This window comes from Eretmochelys imbricata, chromosome 1 (genome assembly GCF_965152235.1).
Source record: "Eretmochelys imbricata isolate rEreImb1 chromosome 1, rEreImb1.hap1, whole genome shotgun sequence".
In the NCBI taxonomy this organism is placed as follows: Eukaryota; Metazoa; Chordata; order Testudines; family Cheloniidae; genus Eretmochelys; species Eretmochelys imbricata.
Window position 1 is genome coordinate 232810866 of NC_135572.1, and position 23011 is coordinate 232833876.

The 23011-nt window shown below is 43.9% G+C and overlaps 1 protein-coding gene across 5 annotated transcripts in view; it reads right to left on the reverse strand.

Moving 5' to 3' along the window:
- The window catches only part of ETV6 (ETS variant transcription factor 6), a 161361-nt gene that overhangs the window by 37984 nt on the left and 100366 nt on the right, over positions 1-23011 (reverse strand). The window lies entirely within an intron of this gene.

The following is a 23011-nucleotide window of genomic DNA, read 5'->3' on the forward strand; positions in this document are numbered from 1 at the left end:
CTGCATTTCACCTTCTGCTAAAAGGTTGTGGCTTTTGTAAAAAAATACAAGATCCTCGCCATTTTATGGCACACCAGTATGATAATCTCATGTGATCAACACATTTTATAGTTTACAGTGCATTCCTTTACAGAGTATACCACAAACAATAAAAGTAATTATCTTTCCAGGCCCGGAACCCAAAAACTGGTATGTGAGTGTTTTCTGTTTGACCTGGTCTATACTATTAAGTACTACCCTGTCTGAACACACTTGTATTAGGTGAGTCAGTGATGAACACAGTTCACTGCTCTGGATAGACCAGAACAAACCATGTTCAGCATCATCTTGGCAACTGTTGTTTGGACACAGTAACACTTCATAGCATATGCCTCTGTTCAGTCTACTCCTAGATCTGACACTGAATCACTTTGACTTTCTAATTCAACTTCCCCACTGGTAAAATGAGGTAATACTATTTACCTCCTACCCATGGGCGTGTTATGAGAATTAGTATCTCTCTGTAGTGTTTTGAGCATATAAAGTGCTATCAAAGACAACAAAACAGGTTAACCATTTCTCCTTCTTGATATTCTCCTCTCTTCTCATCCCTCCCTCACTTTCCTGTGGAACGATTTGCTTCAGAGCACTCTGTTCGCTGCATGACAGTTCCTTTGCAGTGCTGAATCAATTCACTCCAGAGAGGCTTTTTGTGGAGGTGCAGATACAGCAATGTGAGTAAGTGTGAGGCAGGCTAACGTCACTGAAAGAGTTGCTGACACCTCATGGAAAGCTCCATTCAGAAACAATGCTGCCCTGTAGAGTATCACATATTTTCTTGTCCTGTTTTTTCTTCTCTTATTATAACGGATCTTTTCATGAAAAGAAAGGTATCAAAGGGAGGACTGTACAGCTCAAGGGGGTTTTAAGGCAGAGAGGAAACCTAACTATATAGACCTGCGGATACTTCATGAATACATTTGTCATATATTCTCCGTAAAAGAAAATGAACCCTGCTTATGCTGTGTTCTATATTTTTGCCATTTCTTTTCCCATTGATCTTTATTGCCAGGGACACTGTGCAAGAAAACAGACTCTTTCTATATCCCCCTTACCCTCTATTCATAATAAAGGGTGCTTACTGCATCATATGAAAGTAACAAAAGCATTTACTCAACAAAAAACAGTGAGGATGATCAGACCTGTGCTACAAAACGAGGGCTAAATTCTGCCTAATCCAATAACCACTGAGATCAGTTAATCATTGACCTTACTGGGCATTGGGCCAAGCCCGTTGGGCAGCATCTTTCTCCTTAAAAATTCCCAGTTAAACCAGTGAGATTAGGGAGGCGGTAGTGGTGGCTAGGGCACTGGCTTGGGACTCTGGAGACCTGGGATATAGTCCCAGCTCTGCTGAGTGACTTTGGGATAGTCACTTCACTACTTTGTGCCTCAGTTTCTCCAGCTGTAAAAAATAGGGATAATGATGCTGCCCTCCTTTGTAACGAGTTTGAGATCCATGGATAAAAGTGCTCTACAAGAGCTAGATGTTGTTGTTATTATTCCATGTGAATAAAGATGGCAGAATCTGGCTCTGAGAGACTCACATTCTCTAACTAGCCTGTCTTTTGTCAGCTCCTGAGCATTAGCTTCAATAGAATAAAATTATTTATAGTGCTTCTTGCAGTCTTGAAGCACCATATGCATTAAAGAGGGAGAAAAACATGCATTCGCCTTTCTGGCACTGCAGGCTGGATCTTGGTATTTTAATAGATTATCTACTCCTGTTGCTTATTCTTCACCTGAAGTCCTGCTTCTAACATTTGTTACATTAAGTGGGATAAAAATGATGAGGTTGATCCACTCTCATGTTCCCGGGCACAAACTGATAACCACCTGGAGTTAGGAAGAAACCCACTCCCAGCTCCTCGATATGGTAGCCCAAAATAGGTGCAACAAAGAGGAACTGCTGGGGTGGTTTACACTTCCTCTGGCATAAGCAGCAGGGAAAAATAATCACTCACACATACACACTTCAGAATTAACTGGTTTTAAATGCCATACTTCCCAAGTTTTCTGTGAGGCAACTGCAGGTCCCTAAAGAAATGTTTGCTTTGGGCATTAAAACAACTCTGAGCTGCATAGGCACTCCACAATAACACATATATTCATAGATTTTAAGGCCTAAAAGGACCATTATGATCATCTACTCTTCCCTCCTGCATTATAGAAGCCAAAGAATTTCATCCCGTAATTCCTGAATAAGACCATAACTTCTGGGTGAACGAGGGCACATTTTTATGAAAGATATCCAATCTTGACACTGGCAACACTAACGTTCAGTATCTCCCTTTTCCCGTAAGAGGAAAGGACATGTGTGTTTCATATATGTACTGTATGCAGTAAATCACGTATTTTAGATGTACGTTACATATGAGTAGGATGTGTAGTATACAGTATGAAAAAGGCCTTTTTAACATTAGTTCCAATATGAGTCAATAGATGAGGTCAGAAGTTCAATATATAAATCATACCCTACTTACACAGCATTCGCAAGTAAATTACGTATATTTTTGTTCCATTTAGGCTGGGAGATTCCATCCTAATGCCTGACTACCTTATAGGCAAAAAGAAGGGGGGGTGAGGGAGAAGAGGGCGCGCGGGAAAGAAAAGACTCCCTGTTCATTCATCCTTTCCAGAGAGCAGATGGAATTGTTTTCACTCCCACACTGCAAAGTACTTATCACAGCTGGGAAAACAGCAAAGGGACCAGCACATGCAAATCAGCAGCTTGGTTTTGTACACCCAGGGACCCAAGCATCATCACTCTGGCAGCGTCAGGCAGGGAAGCCCTGACTACAGAACAATACACAATTCACCAGTGGGAAAACTGCACTAGAAATGTTCACAAAAAGCAAACGTATGCTAGCAACCGATGCGTTCTGAACTGAAGTAGAGGCTGGCTTTGTATTGTTAATAATCTGCGATGTGCTGTATTATTCACATAATATAGCACACCGCCCATGGTAGAAAGAAGTGTGTTTGATGCTGGGTGGGGCCAAGAGAGTGGGTTTCTATGCCCACCACTGTTAAGGTATTGTGGTGTGCACGGGCAAACATAGGCTTCAGAGCCGGAAAGACTGGGGTCTAGTTCAGGCTCTGCCACTGACTTAATGTGTGGTCGTGGGAAGTCACTTCACCTTTCTGTCTCAGTTTCCTCACGCAAAGGGCTCTGATGAGGATTTATTAGTGCTCTGAACACAGAGTCATAAAATATAAGGCCAGAAGGGACTACCAGATCATTTAGTCTGACTTCCTGTACGTCACAGACCACCCGCACACTAAACCTAACAACCAACATTAGACCAAACTATTCCAACCTGCAGGAGACGAGACTGTTCTGTGCCACGGGCAGAGAAGGTGTGCCAATGCCAGAGGCCCCTGCAGTGAATGGCAGGGAAACGACTAGATGAGATATACCCAGTGACCAACACCCACATGCTGCAGAGGAAGGCATAAAACCAGGTCACTGCCAATCTGACCTGGGGGAAAATTCCTTCCCAGTCCATGTATGGTGATTGGTTAGACCCAGAGGCAGCTTAGGGTTTTGTGGGGGTCTGGGCCAGAATTAGTGGGGGCCCCTCCCCACCCGTTCTGCCTGAAGTCCCCTCCTGCCCCTCTAGGGGGCTCCTGCCAGGGAAATGGGGTTGGAGCACCAGGACTTGCCCCCCCCCCGCTCTGCCCTTCCTGCCAGGGAGCAGAGTCGGGGCGCGGGGACTTCTCCCATTCCCCAGCAGGAGTGCCGGGCAGGCATTGCAGGGCAAGGCCCTGTGCCCTGACCCTGCTACCCGGCAGGAGAACCGGGCAGACAGGCACAGTGGGTCAGTGTATGGGGGGGGCACCCATTTTTCCAGGGGCCCCCAATTGGCTGGGGCTCCTGGGCACAGGCCCGTTGACCCAGTGGCTAATCCGCCACTGGTTGGACCCTGACCACGTGAGCAAGAACAAGCCAACCAAGCACCTGGGAGAGAGAATGCTAGGTGCCACCTCAGAGCCCTGACCCACCCTGCCCAGTGACCCATCTCTAGCCGTGGCCATCCCGGAGGCTTCAGAGGAAGGAGATAAAAAAATAAAATAAAATGTTATAAAAACGTTAAGTATGACTACTGCTACCGTTCCCTTACTACTACCCCTCTTTCTCGCCAGCTTACCAGTGCTCAGAGGAACGATGCACCCAGGGCTCGGCTCTTGAATTAGAGAGCACAAACCACACAGAGCTGTTGGAAATGTGTGCTAAGTAGCATGAAGCTAATTGTGTTGAAGGGGTTTTATCACAAATTGAATCACAAATCGAGCGCCAGTGCGAGGAATCCCTCCCTCCTGAGACTGGAACTGAACCCTCTCCATTCAAAACAACAGCTCAGCCATTCTTATTACTGGTTTCAGAGTAACAGCCGTGTTAGTCTGTCTCTGCAAAAAGAACAGGAGTACTTGTGGCACCTTAGAGATTAACCAATTTATTTGAGCATGAGCTTTCGTGAGCGCCAGCTCACTTCATCGGATGCTTTCCCAGTAGATGTTAGCACTGGTGGTCAGCAGGAGGAGGCCAGCAGGCATTTAAGACAGGGTGTTGCAGGGATAGTAAAAGCAGGATGGTTAAGGATTCCTATCTTCATAGGGAATTTCTCCTATTCCCAATACGTGGGCATGCAGGGGGTCTGGTGACAGACACAGACAGATGGCTTTGTGGCATGCTCACCTACCTGGAGACAAGCAGGCGGCACTGCATGTGAGCTGGGACAGCTGGTGTGATGCCGACTGGGAGGGGGGGTGTGATGCAGCCCTGTAATGGGGATTTGCCTACTTTCTGTTGGCTCATGTACTGTGGTAAGTGCCCCGAGGGGGCTAGAGGGCTGTGAATGGTGACTCCTAAACTGCCTGCTCGTGACAAGTGTCACCTGGACTGTAACCATAACAGGGCCAGAGCTGCTGCTACTGCGGCTGGCAGGGATTGTCCCCTCCCCTAATGGGAAGCTGGTCCTGCAAGTGGAGGCTCAGAGACACCAACTATTAGGCAGGGGTAGCATGTTAATGACTACATCAGAAAAAGCCTCAGGCCGAAGCATGCAATGGCCAACTTCAGCTCAGGCTGACTACGCCCCAAAGAGGATTAATTGGGGGCTGAGCATTGATTGGTGGAGGGGAAATTGACTGAGAGGTGTGTCTTGTGGGGGAGAGCAAATAGGATGGGGGAGGAACTTTACTGGGAAAGAAGGAACTGGATGGGGAGTAGAGGATTTCTAGCGTGAGGAGTGAGGGGACTAGCACGCCTTACCCAAACAAGCCTTGCATGTCATAAAAAATGTTGTAAAACTGGCTTTAATTATAATATCAAGATGTAGAAGTTCTCTACAGTCCTGGCAGAAATCTAGCAGCTGTAGAATAATAGCAAAGGCCAACCACCTGAAATTCACAGACCTTTTGCAATGGGAGATGGGACTAAAGTAAAGAGCGGAGGGCAACTGAATTCCTTTCACCACTGAACACGAGTACAGGGTGTGCTTTGTGCACACAGTCTACTTGTGAGCCCTGTGTACACCATGCATGCTGCATTTTTCTATATAAGTGCTAGAGAAATTAATGAGAGGTAGAATTCTGCAGATCACACAGGTAATACCAGCTTTAACTTCTGCCCAAGGGCTTACTCTGCTCCCTATGACAAGCTCTTAATTTCTCACTAAGAGTACTGACTGTGTGGAGACCCTGCAAACTCTAGACACCCTGGTCTATAGGGCTACCCTGTCATATAATAAAATAATAATAAATAGATCAAATTGTTTTTCTAATGCAGCCTATGGCAAGTCTGAGAAACGTATTGATTGGCAAATGCTCGAGTTGAACGATGAGGCTCTGAGCTCTCTGGTACAGGGAAATAAATCTTTCCAACTCCCCACACCCAGTGCCAAATGCAGCTTCCTGGAAGCAGCTACGGCCCTTTCTGGAACTGAAGTGAAAATCCCATGTTCCATCACCTCTCCTGACCTGCTGACATGACACATGGTTTGCATTGCTGATCAAATGCGCAAGCAGGACTCTAAATTAGCTTGTCAGCCTGAGATAGCTTACTGATTAATGAGAGCAGATGAAGTCACTAATAAAAAAAACCCTTGAAATGTGGTGGGGAAGAAGAAGGGAGGAGAGAGAAGCCAAATGCTCCAAAATTATACAAGGGAAAAGTTTCTTCTCTTTCCATAGCGGAGCTTTTCTTCACAGATGTAGATTAGCAGCTGAGGAAACCCACCTAAAAAATTACTGCAGAACTGCATACTACTCTTCTAAATAAACTACCAGAGTAATTGCCCCAAAATAATGCAAGCCGAATCCTGAAGTCCTTACTCAGGGCTGGATTCCAATATCACTTATGACAGTGAGTGTAAATCTGGAGTAACTTATTATAGTGAATGGTTTTACCCATTATAACTGACATCAGTGTTTGGCCCACACTTTTTATTCCTTCAACTTACTTTATTGGGAGTTTGCCTAAGTCAGGACTGAGTAAAATCAGAGTAAAAAGTGCACCTGAGGACTTAGCCCTCAGTAGCAGTGCTACCATTGTAAGCTGCAGCATTTTGGATCATTCTTGTAGAATACTACAGCACCCTGAGAAAGCATGGACATTATTTAATTACAGCAATGTTTTTATCTTCAGTTATCTTTATTTAACACTCACTATGTGTCTGTGAAGATAGTGACACCCACCCACAGTGCATATTTGTCATGTATGGATTTATCTCTATCTTGTCTCTAAATTGCATGTGTCTGTAAGTTTTACCTTAGCACAAAACTTTCATCATCACCACCACCATCGTCATTCACTGTGACATACAATGTCTTATGTACTAAAGTGGCCATGCCAGATGTTCAGGATTCAGCCTGGGGTAATTACCAATTGGAGGAGCTGGCAGTCACAGCAGTAAGTGAAAGACCTAGTAACATTCTAGGAACGCATTAAAGAGGCCTTGTCAAACAATTTTTAAAAGTCCTTTTTATCCCCTCCAGCTCCCTTTTCTCCCCGGTGCACTGTTTGCAAAGCCCTCTTAGGCCATGTCTACATTGCCACTTATGTTGGCAAAACTTATGTCACACATGGGTGTGAAAAAACATGCCCTCCGAGCAACGTAAGTTTCGCCAGCATAAGTGGGACTGCGCACAGTGCTACCTCGGCAGGAGAGCTTCTCCCATTGGCACAGAGCGGCTACACAAGAGACCTTGCAGTGGCGCAGCTTCAGCGGTAAGGTCTCTGTAGACAGAGCCTTAGAAGCCTGAAAATACCATTTCTTCCAGGGAAGGATTAAGGCAGGATGAGCCAAGAGAAGGCCTAATGCAGCAGTGGCCAGTGAACTGAGGACAACATAGCACCGCCGATTGCTGCCAGGCACTCTGTCCCTCCCTGCTGTGGGGGCAATACCCAGGGAAGGAGGAAATTTGCTTGGGTCATTCAGTCATCATGTCACAATGTGACTGTAAATAAGGACAGCAGGGGGTCATGTGACTTTTACTTGGGCAGTACGTGCAGCTGTCTAGGGGATGGGGATGGGTGAAAGTTTGGTTGGATCTGGTCCCAGTTACAGTTCTTAATCCACCCCTGACTCCTTCCTAACTGATTCTGGCTGCTTTCCATGGAGCACACTTTTCTTTCCCTATTCCCCCTTCCAAAGGAGCCAAAATAAATGTCTTCTTTTACTTGTTTCCTTGCTTGTGCACCAATATACCCTAAATAACATTAGCAGAGCTCTGGGAATAATGTTCATTAACTCATTGCTTATGCCCAGCAAGCAGTAGCAGCATGCAGGTTTGCAGGTAGGGGTAGGGGAGGTTCTCCTACAGGAAGTTTGTATTTTTAAACTTCTCAGCGATTTTATTTTGAAGTCATGGAATTATTTAAGATAGGTCAAATGTTAGGCTTAAACTACATTGTGTTACTGTTTCCTTTGAGGCCTGGTCTACACTACTGAGATGTAAGGCAGCTTATGACATAAGGTTGGCGCAGGGCAGATGCTGTGTTGCTTACATCGCCTGTGGCTGCCTTTGACAGCCCAAGCCCCACCGTGCAGGGCTGACAGCTGGAGCCAGGCTACCCCCAAAACTTGCTCATTTCTCTAACTCCTCTTCCTTCTTACCCCCACCTGTTTGTTTCATTCATCTGGTGTATCTTATTGTAAAGCAAGGACTGTACATTCGTTGGGGGCAGGGACTGTCTATCACAGATGTACTTGCTTAGCACAGTGGGTCCCTGATCTCAGACTGGGGCCTCTAAGACTGACTATTACCATACAAGTAATGAATGAATAAATAATAAATAATAATAAACTGATCAGCATAGTCTGAACTCATGCCCTAACCCAGTCCCCTGCCTACCCTCCAATCATTTAACAGTACTCCTTCCCATTGTAAAGATCTTATTCCAGCTCAGATGAGGTAGAACGGTGGTGGAATCAGAAGTATTGGCTTCATGTTGCCATTCAAACAACACATCAGAGGGATCTAAAAATCAAGGAAAATGTTGCCTTTATAATGAAACAGGTTGCTGGAATTAAGATGGCACTTTTGGCAATTTATCACTTGACCTGTCATCCTTTTGGTCACTGTGATCTTTCCAGTGGCTGCAAACACAAAGGAGATCTCAGTGCTTAGAAAGAGGCACCAGGAAGTGATTTTCATAATTCTGAATTGGGAGGAAGTTTTCAAGTCTCACACTTTCATAATCCAGCAAAATGCCAGCTGTGGCATACTGGGATGTTGCAAACCCCCCGTGCTAAGGAGCTGCCTTCTTTTCCCAAGGATATTTCTTTCTCAAAAGCCCAGACCATGGTGAAAAGTTCCTTGGGTCTCTTTGTTTTAAGGAATTTTGGCTAGATTTTCTGTTCTTAACTCAGCCGTGACTGTGAAAAAAAAAAAATACATCACCATGTTTTCCAGGCTGTTTCCATGGAACATGAAACTGATTTTGTCACAGAAGAGTCCACTGTGAGACAACAAGAAGTTTGCTCACTTCCTCAGCATCTGGGGTCCTATAATTCTGAGTCATGGCCACATTCGCTCTGCTACTGTAAAAGCAGAACTTGGCAAGGCAGCCAGGTTCATGGCTCAGTTTGCCTGGAAATATTAAGTAAGGCAACGCACAGAAGGTTTCATTTACAGTCAGGGTGAAGACATGGAGCACACTTGACCCAAAGGGTTTTTTCATTGCAGGACTTGTTTCTATGTTCCAGCCCTTTTCTGATGGATTACTAATCCAGGGGGCTGTAAAAGCCTACCACACTGGACCAATATATGAGTTCCTCTTTCTCCTTTATGCAAAGGCCAGCCCCCAGTTGACATTAAGCATTAACCCCTTGGGTACCATTCTGCAAATGGTGTGAATTGCAACTCCAGGGATGCCACTGTGGCTCAGATTTCTAACAGTGTACATATCCTGAGATACAAAGGTGAATGAGACATTTCTAACATGATGCAAAACATTCTTCACTCCAACATGCCGCAAGCCCAGCTGCCAAGTGGGTGAAAGGTCTAGTCTCCATCTAGTTTCTCAGGGGCTCTTTACTGAACCAAATTCCCATTGCTTTGATTAGCAAGCAATTGGTACTCCAAGGAGGCACTGCCTAAGGGCGTGGACAGGGGGCTCAAAATAACCTCTGACTGCACTAGACAAGGCCTTTCCTCACGTGGCATTACAGTGGGACTGCTGAGATGCATTCCAAACTCCCTCCCAACCCGCGATACTCAGTGGAGAAGTAATTCAGTCACATTTCTATTGGATGGGGACAGGGATGAGAACTTGTCCCAAGCCTCTAAATGGGACAACAGGAAGGATTAAACAAAAAGCAAAACTGCAACTACTCTCACTGCATTATTCCAGCACCATGAGAGGTTTGATCTTGCTGCTGTCACTCCGAGGCAGACCCAAGAGGCTCGCTCCCACAACCAAAAAGATTAGTATGAATTTTTTTCTCAAGCCAACAACATAATATCCATATCAGCAAATAATTCACAAAATACATTTTCAGCCTGGGATCCAAAAGCAAAGAACAGAAGACCTAGCTAATCCGCAAAAACATTGTCTGTCTCTCCCTACTTTTCAGACTAGTTATAAGGAAGGTTACAGGGTTGTGAGTGAGGTCACAAATTATTAAGACACTATTACTTGTATGTATTATTTATATTACAGTACCGCCTAGGAACTTTAACTGAGATTAGGGCTCCATTGTGTCAGCCGCTGTAAAATTAAATGTAAGATAGTGGTTCTCAAAGCCGGTCCGCTGCTTATTCAGGGAAAGCCCCTGGTGGGCTGGACCAGTTTGTTTACCTGCCACGTCCGCAGGTTCAGCTGATCGCGGCTCCCACTGGCTGTGGTTCGCTGCTCCAGCCCAATGAAGGCTGCGGGAAGTGGTGCGGGCCAAGGGACATGCTGGCTGCCCTTCCCATAGCCCCCATTGGCCTGGAGCGACGAACTGCGGCCAGTGGGAGCCGCGATTGGTCGAACCTGCGGACGCGGCAGGTAAACAAACTGGTCCGGCCCACCACAGGCTTTCTCTGAAAAGCGGCGGACTGGCTTTGAGAACCACTGGTGTAAGAGACAGTCTATGCCCTGATGAGATTACAATCAAAACTAGCAAGGCAGACAAATGGTCGGGGGGAAAAGGATCTCACATGCAAGCAGAGTAGAAAATAGATGGTCTGCAAAGCACACTAAGGCCCATTTACTAGCATCCTGTGTTTTCAGATGTGATTGCAACTAAACTACTATATGTGGTCAAAAATGCAGAAAAAAAACTGTGGAAATGTACTTGAAATTTTTTCCCCACGTTTTTTCATCATCCAGTTTTTGATGAAAATGTTAATAAAAATTATCTTGGTTCATTTTGGCAAATTTCAACCAGCTCCATAAATTAAACTTGTCAAAATAAACAAGGCATATTGTGTGATGCAGGAACCCAGATTTATAAGCATATTTGCTCACCCACCAGCTTTTTCACAAAATTCAGTAATCCACATCAGGCTGCACTCATGAATGCAAATGAGGGAGTTTCAAGTTTTATTATTAAGTCATATTTCTCACACTCTTCAAATCATCCAAACCTGCCTGCTCTACATTCACTCAAAATTGCTCCCCAATTACCTATATCTGAATCCAAAAACAAGTTGTACAAAAGGAAACGTCTGAAAAAAACACCATTTGGTCCACTCGTCCCGCATTGTAGCACTTGCCTGGATTTGTGTGTGTGTGTGAGAGAGAGAGACAGAGAGGGAGCAAGGGGAGTGGAAAATGAGAAAGACATAAAAATGGGGAGGGAGGAAATGATAGTCATTCGCATACAGTGGGGAGGGAGGAGACAAGAGAGAGGAGGAGGAGGAACTATATTTTGAGGAGAGGATACCCTCTAACCCTGCTTCTCAGGGTGCTCTGACTGTGCTGTTTCTCACCAGTTTCAGGTTCTACATGTTGGAAGCTAAGCTAATGTATTATACAGAACACAGAATCAATGCAAAGCTACTTGGAATTGAAGTTCTTTCCCTTTTTGCTAAGAACTTGAAAATCGGGGGCCATCTCCTTGGAAAATGGTTTTTGGGTATGTAAATTTTTTCAAGTGATGGGGGCCCTCTGGCTTTGCATGGACAACATGCACAAAGCTGCAGTTCTGGATGATGCTGTGACCCCGATAGCATAGGTTTCATCAACAATTTCACACAAAATGACATTCTGAGGTGTGGAGAGGGTGCAAAGTGGCAAAAAAAAAAATTTCCCCAGGAAACGCTGCATATCACAAGTTATAAATTGGAGCCAGCTCTGATAGGTGATAAACCTGAAGCACACAGACTTCCCCTAGGTCAGATGGGCAGTGACCATGGCAGGTTTTCACCTCCCTCTGCAGCACATGGGTGCAGGTCCCTTCCCAGGATTACGTGGGCATATCTCACTTAATCACTTCCCTGTCATTGCTGGGGCCTCGGCACTGATGCACCTCAGTCCCTCCTAGTCTCTGCCTGTAGCACAAAATAGTATAGTATCCTGGGAACTGTGGTGCTTTGGTCTAATTTTAGTTGTTGGGTTTCGTGCGCTGGGAGGTGTTGGTGATCCGGTGGTCTTTTCTGTCCTTAAATTCTATGACTCTGTAATTTAAATACCGTATATACATTATATACATGCAGACATAACCCCCCATTTGTGACACCACAGGCAGTTTCTGAAGAAATGAGTGCAACATCAGAAAAGATACAAACCCTCATCGCACAAGTTGAAAGCTCCTGCACGCTAACTAAAGGAGGTTAGGAAGAAAGTTTTGTTGTGGCAGGTTATTCTATAACTTTCTACAGGAGGGTTTCTTACACTTTCTTCTAAAACAGCTGATATTGGCCACTGGCTTGATCAAATATATCAACTGTTCTGTTCCTAAACAGGGCTTTATTTGACAGAGTAGCCGTAGTGCAGGAGACTGGACTAGATGATCTCTCGAGGTCCCTTCCAGTCCTACAATTCTGTGATTCTAATTAACACTCCAAAGGGCCACTGTGACAATCTTTAAACAGCAGATTGTTTTGTTACTGCCTCGTTTGGAACTTTTTCTGAATTTCTTTCCTCCTCCCCCACGGTCACTGAGGTCTGTGTGTGTAAAGAGGAGATTTCTCGTCTGATCAGCCTCACCCTTATTCATTTAGTGCTGTCACAGTCATGCTTTTGCAACTCTGCTGACGGAATCAGGTAGGAGGTGGAGGAGGAGGAGGCTGGTTTGGCAAGAGGAATCTTTTGTCTGTACGCAAAAACCTTGGTGGAATTGGCTCTGACGGAGAAAGAGAACAAGGAGAGAGCAGGGGGTGTTTCATAACTAAATAGGCCAGCTTTGTCTCCCCCTAGATTGCGGCTGTGGTTTGTAAGAAATGAAGGTGCTGTTTCCATGTAATTTTATTGATAGCAATGAGGGGGTTGGGGGAGAGGAGAGAAATCCAGAAAAGAAGTGATACAGAAGCAAAAGTGTTTCTAAACTCAAAATGCCAGATTCAATACTAGCTAAACCTCAATGTCTTGCCCACCGATGTGAATAGTGTTGCCTCACTGGGGAAAATCAGCACAGAATTTAGTCCAATGTTTACTGTGATGCACCAGCATTTCCTGAGTCGTGGTTTGTAAAAATACACATATGTCTTACCAGATTCACAGGCTTTTTTGCTTGACAAGGTAGCTGGGTGCAGAGTTGATCCTAAATGGGATTAAGAGGACATGGCTCCTCTAAGTCAAACTTTCTAGTTCTTCCTTTGGCTAAGCACTGAGATGCTGTCTGGCTTGGGGGCGTGGGGGGTTGAGGGGACAGGAGGGGAGGGAAGGGATGAGCCTGCATCTTTGCATAACCTGTATCTCAATGAGGTAGAGGAAGCTCCTTTAAGGCTCACAGACTTTGTTAGCAAGGAAAGGGCACCTCCTCCTCTATCCATGACCGCCTGTATACACTGCCTACTCCCTTTTGAGAAGTGTCACGATACACACCACAAACACGGTCAGGTACTGTACCAGTGCCTCCTCCCACGGCTGACCCTGAGCTACTTACCACACCCATCCACAAACCCTCATATGTGAGCCCTAGTCTTTTTCTACCTCTTCCTCATTGACTCTCCTAACCTCTACCCAAATCCTGACCCTCCACCTCCTTCCCGGGGCTAATCCTATGAACATTCACTCTCTCTCTCTTTCTGTCTGTGGGCATGTCTATATTGCCCAGGAGTTTGGACCATGGGGGTGTGAATAGCAGTGCTCACCAACGTGCTGCACGGTAACTGCCCTGTGTGGACACTGCGGGTGCCAACGAAAAGCTTGCTAGTTTGCATGGAATCCCGTTGGAAGAAGACTATGTTAATGCGAACGAGGCACATTTTAGTTTGTGACGGCAGCGTATGCACATGGGAAGTTACAGCACAGTGCTTGGATGTGCACTGCTATTCACACCCCTGGAGTCTGACCTGTGGGGCAATGTAGACAAGCCTTAAGTCTCTCTCCCTCTCTCTCCAGTGTGAGCAGCTGGGGGGCCTTCCTCCATGTGCTGTCCATTTCCAGGGTGCACAAATGCACAGCAGCGAATGAGAGCTCTTTCTTGACCACCTTGTGCCTCCTGGCTTAATCATGCCTCTGATACAACCACCCCGGAACAGATTCTGAGCATACCTGGGACCTTCTGGAAATATTACTTTGGTACCCATCCCCCAGTTGTTCCCTCATCGGTATCCAGACAACTTGGGTACGACCAAATACCAGCTATGAAAATCCTCTGAGTGCTCAACTCCTGACTGAGCCCATAGATGGGCGCGCCAGTGACAATTTATGCCTGCCCAAGCTTCCGAAAATTTTGATTTTAAGACCTTATCCTGAGAGGTGCTGAGCATCTGCATCTCCCATTGAAATTAATGGGGATTGTGGGTGCTCAGCAGCACCTCTCAGGACCAGGCCCTGCATTGCAAAGAAGAGCAACAAGATTTATCTGGGGAGAGAAAGGACTTTCTGATGAGGACCCTAGAACTGCTCACATTTATGGTGATGCTGTTGATCTTACACAGTCTTCCAGATGTATAGATATCATAACACTTTATAAATTACACAATGCATATATATAAATTATGCTTTAAAATCCTTCATTTGGCATATCCTTCACGTAATATCGTTATATTTGGCAGTATAGGGGAAGACACTACAGAGGGCATCTAGTCAATAGTAGGTAAATATCTAGAGGAGAGGGATCAGAAGACAGCCTAGGTTTAAGGGAACCTGGGCCTGCTTATGGTACTGAGTCAAACAGAATGGTTTACGCTAAATTTTGCTTTGGTTTTTTGTTCAAATCTGAAAAATAAAACTGAGCCCAGGTCTATGTTACCCACACACCTTCTGGGTGTGGTGTTCTGTCCCATCTAGTGGCACCAAGACCACTCTACAGCCTTAGCTAAGAGCCAGTTGGCTTTTAGCTCATGCGGTAGAGGCTCATGCACTAAGCTCCAGAGGCCCCAACTTCAATCCCGCCCGCTGACAACTGGGGTCTGTCAGCTTTACAAGTGGGGGCTTGTCTGGGATTTCAGCTGGCAAGTCTCTGAAGCTCCAGATGCACTTCCTCAGCTAGGGGAAGTATGTAACCCTCACACCTTCTGGTGTGGTCTTCTGTCCCATCTAGTGGCACAGAGACCACTTAGAGAGAGAGATAAAATGGGTCTGCTCTATAGCCTTAGCTAAGAGCTAGTTGGCTTTTAGCTCATGAACTAAGGTCCAGAGGTCCCAGGTTCCATCCCGCCCGCCGACAACCAGGGTCTGTCGGCGTTACAAATGGGGTCTTGTATCGGAAAGCACAATAAAGAGGAGACAATATAGACCAGCTGATAATCCCCTACACACATTGGGATAGAGCGCTAGAAGGCATCCATGATGAAATGGGTCATTTTGGGACTGAGAGAACTTTGGAATTAGCTAGAGACCAATTTTATTGGCCTACAATGACCAAAACAGTAGAAAGAAAATGACAAGACTGTGAGCTCTGTATTCGAAGAAAAGCGAGAGTGGACAAAGCTGCCGAGCTTGTGAACATTAAAGTATACGCTCCTATGGAACTGGTTTGCATAGACTTTTTAACCTTAGAGCCAGATGCTTCTGGCACTAAGAATATTCATGTGGTGACTGATCATTTCACTAAGTATGCTCAGGCTTATCCAACTGAGGATCAGACGGCCAGAACTGTAGCAAGTGTGCTTTGGGAGAATTTTACCTTCACTATGGTTTTCCCCAACTGATCCACAGTGATCAGGGTGCCAACTTTGAATTGGAATTTATTATTGAGTTAAATAAGCTCACTGGAGTAAAATATCACCCCAGAGGGAATCCAGTGGAGAGATTTAATCGTTCTACTAAATATGTTAGGCACTTTCGAAGAGCATAAGAAAACCAACTGGAGGAAGTATATTAAGCTATTAGTTCATGCATATAACTATACCAGAAACGATACTACAGGACACTCCCCATATTTTTTGATGTTGGGGAGGCGACCTATATTGCCTATTGATTTGTGTTTTGGGATTAAAGCCAGAGGACAACAAGAAGTGACTCATCAAGAATATGTAAGAGATTTACGATGCAGGCTTCAATACGCATATGACTTAGCTGCTAAAGAAAGTGAAAGAAGCCAGTTAACCAACAAATTAAGATGGGATGCCAAAATAATTATGTCACCAGTAGAACCAGGAGACAGGGTTCTAGTATGCAACCTGAGTCTTAGAGGAAGGCAGAAGCTTGCAGACAGACGGGAGCCAGTAGTACTATGTGGTACTGGAGCAACTAAAAGATCTCCCCGTCTATAAGGTTCAGGCAGAATCAGGAGATGGCCCTATCCGAATTCTTCACAGGGACATGCTAAGACCATGTGGATAATAAGTCAATGGAGGATAATCAGTTGAAGACTCCTGTAAGTGATAGACCTAGACGGAAAACCACTAACGTGGTAATTCAGATGGAGGATGAAGATGAGCCTGTACTTGGTTCGACTCTGGAGTCTGATCTTAACCACTGACAAGAGAGTTTGATCCGAACCAAAGTGTTCATTTTGAGGAAACTGAATTGGAAGAGAGACGAGATGTGGAAAATTCACAAAATAGGCTCCCCACAGAAAATGGTGTGAATTCTTCTGTTTCTCCGACCATGCCAGAAGTGCCGGTGAAACCTCACAGGACTGGTAGAATTAGAACTCGTCCAGTTAAATATAAGGATTACATTCTTGACTTCCCCACTATTCTAAAAACTACAGGTTCACAGTCGATACAGGCCTAAAAATTTTTGTGCAAATACCTATTAATTAAAACCACTGATGTTCTCCCAGCTCTGATTAGCTAAGCCTTACACTGTAATATACCGGAAGCACCTTGCGAGTGTTCGCCTAATTCAGGACTCATTTCCACACCCCAGCCAACCTTTTAACAGGGCATGAAGAAGGAGAGGACTTTTTTAACCTGCTTTCACGGTGTGGTTGCCAACATCACAGGCTAAAGCTACATCTGTACCAAGACAATGAGCCCAAGAAGACGGAACTGAGTACGTCCACAGCTGCTGTTTCTTAATTGGCAGACACAATGTAGAAGCCTTTTTGTTACATTGATAAGGTCATTTGTATAACTCTACCTGTATGGCTTTGCATATATTTTTTCCCCATTAGATTCCTTTTTCTTCTCTCTCTTTGCAGTTCATCATGTTCCATAAATTTAACCAGGTGTCAGACAAGTCCAGGCAAAACTTAGCCTACAACTAATCCCAACATTCACTCACTCAGTTATATGTTTACTGATATTTTTTAAAAAGCCAATAATCTAGGTATTCCTAAGTGTTCAATGGTTTAAGTGATTTTATGAAAATCAGCTATTAGTAAAAATGTTTTTTTTTGCGGGGGAGGGGAGGGTTTTTTAAATTCAGTCAAAATAGTCTTATTGTGTGAACACCAGAAAGTGAAAGTGACTCTAAACAAAAGTAAAAGGGATACACATATTGTCATTGTCTAGTTGAGAGAAATGCAAAATGCAAGACAAACCACATAAATAGTAAAAAGGAAAGAGAATTTTCAAATTGATCAGTTTCAGTAATTATGATCTTACGGGCTAGATCATGCAACCCTTATGCTAGTGAGCATTTACTCAGACAAATACTCCCATTGATTTTAATGGACTTCTAACTTGGGTAAATGCCCACCAGTGTTAGAGGGCTTTCCCTTCATCCTTCCACTTCTCTGGTTCTTGTCATGCAGACAGCAAGCAGCAAAAGACCAGAAAAGCAAGCATATTCCAAAGCCCTTCACACCAGTCGGGCTTATCTCTATATGCTGACAGAGTCCGTTCCCCAGTGTGCCGTTCCCAGCTCTGATGCTGCAGAGCGTTTACCCCGTGTCTCCTTTCTCAGCTCTGACAACGCAAAGCCTTGCTGTGTCCCTGTTCCCTATTCCCATTCCCCGCCCCCCCACTTAGCAAGCATGACTCCAATTTCCCTTCCCCCCACTTCCTGTTTGGCCCCAGTTTATATCGTAGTATTCTCAGCTATACCTTAACCAGTCATTTTACTGAAATTTAACTAACCAGTTCTAACATACTATAACATAATTCTCTAACCAATTATATCCCACTACCCTAATTAACTTACACCTAGCAATATTAATTATACAGCAGACAGAAACAATTAGAGAACCAGGCAGATTAACAATAGAAAAGTGGGGGCCATAAAGATAAAACCATACAGAAATGAGGGTTTCACAACCACAACCATTGATAAGTGATTTCTTGCCAGACAGGATGCTATCAAACTAAGTTTTCTTTAACCAGCTTAAGATCTGTTTCTTTATCTGGTGGTGATGGGCACTATCAAGACAGGATCGTCTTCCTAACAGCCCAGTACCACCTTATTTCAGTATGACTGGTTTGGGCTGTGAGGATCTGACTATACGCTTTTCCAGCTTATGGCTGCCCCTGCTGCTTAGCCAAAGGCCTTAGCCTAAGAACAAGGCCTCAGACTATCCTAGTGAGAGAAGGCCCATACACAGACAGACTGTGATTTTGATTCTTTGTTTTTATACCCCAGTAACTAGCTAAGTGATAAAAATACACCTAAGTTCTTAAAGTATAGGCCTTTAAAGCAGGCCTGAATATCTACATTCTAACAACCAGAATGAGTAAGCATTAAACAATCTATCCTTCTGTTACTAAGGATTTTTTTAATATATGATTTTTTAATCATAGTGTCTTTAAATCTAGCTGTTTTGTTCTGGAAATGAGCATGCTAAGATTTTCACACATTCAAAGCTTCCCAATAAAAATACAAACCCCTTCCTCACATTAATTATAGAAGCTTAAAAATGCAAAATGCCTATAAATAAATGAGAGTATTGTTTTGTTTTTAGAGATGGACAGAACACAGTTATTTTCTTGGGTATAGCACCTAGCACAATGGGGCTCTGATCCATGATAGGGCCCTCTAAGTGCTACCACAATACAATAAAAAGAAATAAAAATAAAATAAAATAAAATAATCATCAGCATCATCTACTGCGGTACTCGTATGGCTCTACATATCACAACTTTGGAGGACTACATTTATTGTTCTTTTCCAGAATTCCTGACTTGTGAAAGCTAGACTTCCAGAAATGACAAACTGGTTCTGAACTAGTTGATTTGGTATCTTAATGGACCTTATTTAGGGATCTTGCTCTCTAGAGCAGTGGTTCTCAAACTTTTGTACTGGTGACCCCTTTCACATATCAAGTCTCAAGTCTCTGAGTGCGACCCCCCCTTATAAATTAAAACACTTTTCAATATATTTAACACCATTATAAATGCTGGAAGCAAAGCAGGGTTTGGGGTGGAGGCTGAAAGTTCATGACCCCCCATGTAATAACCTCCCGACCCCCTCGGGGTCCCGACTTGCAGTTTGAGAACCGAGCTCTAGAGTGAAGTTTGGTGAAAAAGAGAGCAGGCAACTCAGAAGAGAGAAGAGCCTGACAAACAGAACTGGTTGAAATATACCAAACCAGTTTCACAAAAAATATCAGCATTTCAAAGTTGTTTTCATTTTGACATCTTCAAAATGAGACCATTTTTCATTCTTTCAAAAAAATTTCACCATTTTGATTTCAAAAATTTTACTGAAAATGTTATTGAAATGGTTACCAAATTTTTTTGTTTGTCAAAAGCCAGGTTTTGGGGTAAATAAATATTTTCAGTAACAATTATAAGAATGTTTTCAATGACATTTTTGAAAGCAAACATTTTTTAAAAGTATGACTTTTTGAAAAAAATTGAAAATTTCAGGTGTCAACAACTGGCTGCTTGTTGATTAAAGAACTCTTTTCATTTGAAATATGTCAACAAGTTTTACTGCCAAACAAGTTTTCTTGAGGACTTCAGTGCTCAACTTGAACATTTTTATTTGCAGTTTAATAACAATTCTGTATGATTATTCTCACAGCTCCTTTCCGGGCAGTCCCATCTTGCTTCTCTAAAACGACTTAATAGCAGATGCTGTAGTGAACTCCCATTTTCCACAGTTCCATTGGATTTACAAAATACACTGCAGAACACTTATTAGTAGATTATGAAGCATTATCATAAATTAAAATCAAATGACACTTTTCAAAATAAATGATAACCTCTGTAATGCTGGGTTTTTCTTTAGCATGTTTGTTTGATGTGCCCAAGTATATACTGAGTGTTATTATTATTGTGGTTTATTATTTCTATAGCATCATAGGCAGTTGATAATACAGCATTAATAATAATAATTGGCAGGATTTTTCCTTGAAAATCTCACAACCTAATGAGGCGCCAACCCCAACCCTGACCCAAGACCCATTGGACCCTATGGAAGAGCTCCCATTGACTTGAGTGTCCTTGACTTGTTTTGGAACAAGTCCTTGGACAATAAACAGATGAAAACTATGGAACGATGAATACATGTGACTCAGGACTTCCCCTCTCACGTAAATTTTCAATTTGTCGGTATAAGCCTTGCCTATCTGCCTCTCTCATCTCTACAGACAAAGGTGGGTGAGGTAATATCTTTTACTGGGCCAACTTCTGTTGGTGAAAGAGACAAGCTTTTGAGCTTACACAGAGCTCTACTTCAGACTGGAAGAAAAGCTCTGTGTAAGGTCAAAAGCTTTTCTTTTTAACCAACAGACGTCAGTCCAATAAAAGATATTACCTCACCCACCTTGTCTCCCTGATATCCTGGGACCAACTTGGCTACAAGAAGACTGTCTCTCATGTATGGTTTAGTTCATCAGTTTTCAAGCTCGAGCCTGCAAAGCACTTTCTGGTGGCTTGCAGAGAGGTGGTTCTCAAAAGTGCTGTCTCCACTAAATTACACTGAAGACAGATAAAAATACATTAAATACTTTCCTGATATTACTTTCACATATAAACGATTGCCTTATTTGTCACAAGGCTTTCGAGAGTATGAGTGGGAGTCCAAGAAATTGTGAAGGGAAGGATCGTCTAGTAGATAGGGCACTACACTGGGGCACGGAAGAGACCTCAGTTCAATTTCTGTTTCTGCCATAGGCTTCCTAAGTAACCTGGTGCAAATCAGTTTTGGTGTATAAAGCCCATATATAATGAATACAACCAGGAAGAGACTGCCATACAAAATCAAAAGATATTCATTAAAGTTAGAAGCAGGGAAGCACAATCAGTAGGACTGCCACAGTTGGGAGGGAGTGTGGACTAGGGGTTAGAGTGGGGGAACAGATAACAGGAGGTTTGGGGTCAACTCTAGGTGCTGCGACTGATATGCTCTGTGACCTAGGGAAAGTCACTTATCCTCTCCGTGATTCAATATTCCTACCTGTAAAATGAGTTTAATAAAATTTCTCTCTTTCACAACACCAATGAAGGTTTGTTAAAGGCTTTATAATCCTCTATTAACTGTACCATATAAAGACATTAATGTTGTTTTCATCTTATATTCTTCACGTAGGTCAAAATAATAGCATTGTTGTCTCACCATGGGCCCAATCCAGCTCTCATTAAAGTGACTGAAAAGACTCCCATAGATTTCAGTGGGAGCTGGATCAGGCTCCCTGTTTCAATCTGCACATCAAGTGTTATTGCAATGTGTGAGGAGGTAATGGTGCTGGTACTGAAAATCATGTCAAGATGGATTGTTCTCCATGTCCTTTAAGGGCAGGGTAAGAAGTAATGGGCTTATTCTGCAGCAGGGGAGATTTAGGTTAGATATTAGGAAAAATGTTCTAACTCTAAGGGTAGTTAAGCTCTGGACTAAGTTTCCAAGGAAGGCTGTGGAATCCCCATCACTGGAGGTTTTAAAGAACAAGTTAGAAAAATGCCTGTCAGGGATGGTCTATGTTTACTTCATCCTGCCTGAGCACAAGGGGCTGGACTTGATGACTTTTCAAGGTCCCTTCCAGCTCTACATATCTATGATTCTATAAGATGTAATATTTCCACATCACAAGGAACTGAATGAGGCAGGGGTCCTATGGAAAAAATTATATTGAACATGTGATTAAAGACTGTATCATGATGCATAAGCACAGGGGCAGGGGAGGGGAATTAAAGTTGCACAGGCTACCTTATTTCTGGCATTTCCTGACTTTTGGGTGTTTGACTTTGCAATCTTAATAACTTTCAATGTAGGGGTTTTGTGTGTGTGGTTAATTTCCTGTGTTATTAAAAAAAAATCCCTGAAAAAACAGAAATTCTGTCATATGGCATATTGACACGCATGAGTCATCATCAGGGTGGATCCACTACACAGACCTCTGCCACTCAAGCTAAGAGAGAAACTGATGGCAGTAGTACGTTGTCATCTTCTATGTGGATCAACACTAGTGTGGGACACTTTGCCAGTGGGTTTCACAGATATTTGCTGACAGCAGAGGAATGGTGAGACTCAGGAATCTTGGGTTCCATTCCAAGCACTGGAAGGGAGTGTGCTCCAGTGAGCCCAGACTCTTCTGCCCTTTCTCCCCAAGTAAGACTCCTTCTGCCCCAGCCCCTCCAACCTGTCACAGCCCTGTCTCTTCCCCCCTCCTAGTTCCTTGGCTCAGTCCCATTTTCCTCACCTACCCAGTCCCACTCTCCACTCCTTAAACTTCTTATCCAAGTTCCAATTTCATTCCCCAGCCATTCCGAGTTCCCCTCTTCCTCCAGCTTCTCATCTGATCTGTCTGTCCCCTCTGTCCTGGCCTCCAGTCCCTCCAACCCTCATCCTCTGTCTACATTCCCACTAGCTCCCAGCCCCAATCTCCCTCCCTAAACTCCTTGTCTAATCTCAGTGCCCTACCCCCTTCACCAGCTCTTTTTTCCAGGGTCTTTGCCCAGCCAGTCCCATTACTCACCCCCCTGCACCGCAGCTCTCTGTCAGCTCTTTCTTCCACGCTCATCATCTTCCTTCTTCTTCCCCATTCTTTTTCAGTCCCGTCTCCTGGGCCAGCCAGTGCCAGTTCTGCTCTCACTTAAA